This window comes from Equus caballus, unplaced genomic scaffold, assembly GCF_041296265.1.
Source record: "Equus caballus isolate H_3958 breed thoroughbred unplaced genomic scaffold, TB-T2T unassigned-0002387, whole genome shotgun sequence".
Taxonomy (NCBI): domain Eukaryota; kingdom Metazoa; phylum Chordata; class Mammalia; order Perissodactyla; family Equidae; genus Equus; species Equus caballus.
In genome coordinates, this window is record NW_027222294.1 from 22069 (window position 1) to 27297 (window position 5229).

At 52.8% G+C, this 5229-nt stretch overlaps 1 long non-coding RNA gene across 1 annotated transcript; it reads right to left on the reverse strand.

The window, feature by feature from the left end:
• Nucleotides 1-360: 360 nt before the first annotated feature.
• On the reverse strand, nucleotides 361-2918 carry LOC138922710 (uncharacterized). The gene is made up of 2 exons (XR_011435831.1): nucleotides 1815-2918; nucleotides 361-1039 (listed from the first exon to the last, which is right to left on the reverse strand). It is a non-coding gene; the product is annotated as an uncharacterized lncRNA (long non-coding RNA).
• Between the last annotated feature and the right edge of the window lie 2311 nt (nucleotides 2919-5229).

Sequence of the window (5229 nt, forward strand, 5' to 3'; positions counted from 1 at the left end):
GGTTAAGTTCCCACGCTCCCCTTCGGCGGCCCAGGGTTTTGCCCGTTCAGATCCCGGGCACGGACACGGCACCGCTCGTCGGGCCGTGTGGAGGCGGCGTCCCACATGCCACCACTAGAACGGCCCTCAACTAAGATAGACAACTATGTCATGGGGGGGATTTGGGGAGAAAAATCGGGGGGGGGGAAAAAACAAAAACGGAAGATTGGCAACAGTCGTTAGCTCGGGTGCCAAACTTAAGACAAAAACAATTTCCTTGACGATGTAGATCATTTCCGAGTAAGATAGAACCTGAGACGTGAGTGGCTAAATAGAAGTTTATCTACTTTGGGTTTGTGAGGATACGGAAACGAAAAGACGTTTGGGTCTATCGAGGAACACGTCTCGTGCTTTATTAAAAGCTTTGACAGGGGACGGCGGCACGGCGGCATAGTGGTTAAGCTCCTGCACTCAGCTTCGGCAGCCTGGGGTCCTCGGGTTCAGATCCCGGGCGTGGACCTCCACCGCTCCTCACACCGGGCTGTGGTGGCATCCCGTCCGCAAGATCAAGGAAGTGGGGCGCAGGTGTTACCTCGGGCCCGCTCTCCCTCAAGCAGAAAGAAGAGGAAGATTGGCAACAGGCGTCAGCTCTGTGAGGGCCGATCTTCCTCACCCAAAAACTAAAGTGAGATGAAATCAAATAAAGCGAAGGAAGAGATAAACCTATGAAATCCCATGTTTCTAAAAGTGGCCAAGTGTTTAGAAATTGGCCAAGCGACAGACTGCTCATGGGAAGGACAGTTCCTAATTGCTGACTTCTTAGTTTTCACCAAAATTAAGGTTCGTGAGGGTTAAAAATTCTACTTAACGAATGCGATGAAAGCCACTAGGCCGGCCCAGTGGCACGCTGGTTAAGTGTGCCTGTTCCACTTCGCCGGCCCGGGGTTCGCCGGTTCGGATCCCGGGGGTGGACGTGGCACCGCTGGGCGAGCCACGTGGTGGTAGGCGTCCCACATATGAAGTAGAGGAAGATGGGCACGGAGGTTAGCTCAGGGCCAGCCTTCCTCGGCAAAAAGAGGAGGATTGGCAGCAGTTAGCTCAGGGCTCATCGTCCTCAAAACAAAACAACACAAAACAAAACAAAAAGCCACTAAAAGTGAATATGGGAAACATCTTTGTGTTCAAGGAAAGTGAGATGGCTGCCTTCAGGCAAGAGGGCCTAAAAAGTAAAGATCGTTTTGTCTGTGAAAAGGTGATCACGGGGAAAAAAATCTGAGAAAAAGGTCTGTTCGTGGTCAAGTGGCCTAAAATTGGAACGAGTGGACAGATAGAAATGGCGAGCGATAGGATCTATTGGAGTCTATGAGGAAGCCATTGGGTGTCGGCCTAATTCGGCCTGACAGTGTTTTTCCAAAAGGGCCTGACGTGGCCGTCGAGCACGCATCGCATCGTAGATCTGCTTTAAACATTTCCTACGGCAAGAACCAATGCCCTTAAGGGAAAGGAGCAGCTTCCCCGTGCTCGGGCCTTTCCTTAAGGAGAGGCATCTTTCCTTAGGCTAGGAACGGATGGTTGCGCTCACCTTTGACCATCCGGCTCACCTGTGACCACCCAGGCCCAGACAACAGACCTGCCACCCAGCAGTGTCTGTCGATCGCTGTGCTGACAGAGCAGTGTCGCGACTATCGTCCAAGGGACCTTTCGATCCTATGTGAAACGTCCTCTCTGGGGGTCTAGAAGCACTCTGTACACCCCACTTCCCGGGCGCCCTTTCTTCCTTCAGGAAGAAAGGCCCCGGGCCACAGTCCTTACATCTTAGGTCAGAATAAACTCACCCCGATTTTCACGGATAGATTGGTTCCGGATTATTTCCATCGACAGAATGGAATCAAGTCAATGAGTTTCAAGATCGGAGGGAAGCTGATGCAAAATCAGAATTGGTTTTTCTCGCTCTCGAAAGGATACTTTTCTCTAACTTCTAGTCTCCTCCTGATAAAGACATTGGAAAAGGTTTCTCTTGACCTCTGAGGGAATCGACACCAAAGACAGAGATCCTCCATTTTGTCAGAATGATTTCCTAGGCCTCTAACGGAGGAGGCCTCCCTCGGACGGGAGCTCAGCTTTTGTTTTGCAACAGTTTTCCTCTCTCTGCTTGCCTTTAACATCTCCTTTCCCGTTCTTCTTATTTGGAAGGGAAATACGTGCACCGCTGGGGGGGGGAGGGGGAAGAATTTTCTAAATGACCAAAGAAGATCTACGACTGTTGTTATTTTGGTTTCACGGAGCAGTTCCACGTCCACATTTACCCCATTTTAAACACCCACACACACTCACAGCACGGCGCTGTGAGGATGTCCCGGGGAACTCGATTTGTGGAGGGAATGGCTGTGAGGTCTCTGCCCCCAACCCGCACCATTTGGGTGCTTCTGCTTGTTGATGAGGACGGGAAGCCCTGCTGAAATCCATATTCTTATCACCACACGTGAATCTGCACCCATGCTCCCCCCGTGTGTCGTCTTTGGGCTTTGCTGTGGCCCCGTGCGGAGGGAGACCCGTTTTGTCTTGTAAACTTTTCAGCGGCCAAGCGGCTCGGTCCTTTCCTCTACGACTTGTGGGCTCCGTCTGTCCGTCTGCCTTAGAAAGACCCTCTGGGCCGGAAGTGACAGGCTGCACACAATTCCTGACAGACTGCGGACAATTCCTCCGTCGTCACGGTCCTTCTCTGATGACGTGCATGGTTTCGGTTTGACAGCGACCCCCACCCCCCACCCCGCCCTGATTTTCTAAGTCCTCCCGGGACCCGGGAAGTGCTCGGGCCGCTCCGGGAATCGGGGGCCGGCAGCCCCGGCCTGCCCCGTGGCATCTCCGGGGACTTTTCCACCCTCTGTCCGCGTCAGCCAGCCGGCAGCCCCGGCCCGGCCCAGGAGTCACGTGGGGAGTCTGTCCCCTTCCTGGCAAGCCCACCCACCCCACCCCCCTCCCCGCCGATTTTCCAAGACCTCCTTCTGCGCCCAGGGTTGCCCTGTGCTGCCTGGGAGCTCCGAGGTGGACACCCTGGGGCCTCGCGTGGTGACCTCCCGGCCGCCCCAAGCGGGCCCAGAGAGAAAGAGAGAGAGAGACAGAGTCAGAGACAGAGAGACAGAGAGACAGAGACAGAGGTAGACAGAGAGAGACCTGACCCGGCGGTGGGCTCAGGCTGTGCACTCTCGCTGGCCGGTTCCCTCCCGCTGACCCCTCCGCGCCGGTTGTTGGGCGCCATCTGGCGGCCGCTTTTACAGAGTGGCCCTCCTCCGGAGCCCCGGCGACATGAGCAAGGGATGGGACTTGCAGGACGTCTGTGTGGTTTCCAGTGTGGGTCTGTGTGGAACAGAGCTGCTAAGAACATTCATGCCCCGGATTCTGTGTGAATGAACAGGAACGTGGCCGCAGCCCCCACCCCGCCCCCCGCCCCAGCCCCCGGGAGTGGCGGGAGTGGGGCCCTCCAGACCACCCTCGGGTTGGATGCCTCCCTCCCTGGAAGGACTCACGGGACTCCACAAAAGCTGACTTCCTGGAGGTCCAGCGGAGACCCCCAAGGCCCAAGGCCCCCCACCACCACCACCACAGATCACTGTGGAAGCCTTAACGACCCAAGGCTCCAGCTACATACAGACGCTCTTAGGAGGCAAGATACACCAAGGGCTTATGTAGGTTGCCGCTTTCGGTGGTTGTTTCCGCGGCGTGTGAGTTTTGGAACCCGCCACGCCATTTTTCACAGAGGCCATACCGTTTCCCTTCACCACCAGTGAGGCGTGAGTGACTGACTTGGCTTCTCCGCGACCTCACTAGCAGTTTGATCCTGTTCCTGTATTTGGAAGAAGCCAGTCTCACCCATGTGTCCCCACAATGTCTCCCTCTAATTTTCTCACTTGCTTTTCCAGGGAACAGCTCACATCTTTTCATGCGCTCATTGGTCATCCATGCGTACCTCCTCCTCCCCAGGTGAAAGTGCCTGCTCTGTCTATTGGCCTTCCATTGTATTTGTATTTTTCAGTGTTGATTTCCCCCGGGTCTCCACTCCATTGTGGGGTTTTTTTTTGTTGTTGTTGTTTTTTTTTCTGCTTAAAGATTGCCACCTGAGCTAAGCCTCTGTTTCCCATCTTTGTCAGTTTCAGAGGGTAGATTTCTCAGTCTTGCTCTTTCCCAAGTTCTGCACGCCCTTGTGTGTGTGTGTGTGTGTTTTTTTTTTTTTTGCTCAAATATTGAACCTAAGCTAGCATCTGTTGCCCATCTTCGTCAGTTTGAGAGGGTAGGTTTCTCAGTGTTGCTTTTTCCCCAGGTCTCCAAGTCCCTCACTGTGTGTGTGTGTGAGTGTGTGTGTTTTCTTTGCAAGATTGGCACTTGAGCTAACGTGTGTTGCCAATCTTTGTCAGTTTCAGAGGCTAGATTTTTCAGTATCGCTCTTTCCCAAGGTCTCCACTCCCTTGCTCTTTTCTTTTCTTTTTTTTTTTTTGGCTTAAAGATTGTCACCTGAGCGAGGCTCTGTTGCCCTGCTTCCTCCGTTTCAGAGGGTACCTTTTTTCAGGGTTGCTTTTTCACCGGGTCTCCTCGCCATTGTAGTTTTGTATTTTATTTTATTTTTTTGCTTAATGATTGCCACCTGAGGTAGCCTCTGTTGCCCATTTTCGTCAGCTTCAGAGGGTGGATTTCTCAGTGTTGCTTTTTCCCCAGGTCTCCACGCCCTTGTGTTTTCCTTTTGCTTAACGATTGCCACCTGAGCTAGCCTCTGTTGCCCATCGTCGTCAGTTTCAGAGGGTACATTTCTCAGTGCTGCTTTTTCCCCAGGTCTCCACGCCCTTGTGTGTTTCTTTTGCTTAACGATTGCCACCTGAGCTAGCCTCTGTGGCCCATCTTTGTCAGTTTCAGAGGGTAGATTTCTCAGTCTTGCTCTTTCCCAAGTTCTGCACGCCCTTGTGTGTGGGTTTTTTTTTTTTTTTTTTTTTTTTGCTCAAATATTGAACCTAAGCTAGCATCTGTTGCCCTTCTTCGTCAGTTTCAGAGGGTGGATTTCTCCGTGTTGCTTTTTCCCCAGGTCTCCACGCCCTTGTGTGTTTCTTTTGCTTAACGATTGCCACCTGAGCTAGCCTCTGTGGCCCATTTTCGTCAGCTTCAGAGGGTGGATTTCTCAGTGTTGCTTTTTCCCCAGGTCTCCAAGTCCCTCAGTGTGTGTGTGTGTGAGTGTGTGTGTTTTCTTTGCAAGATTGGCACTTG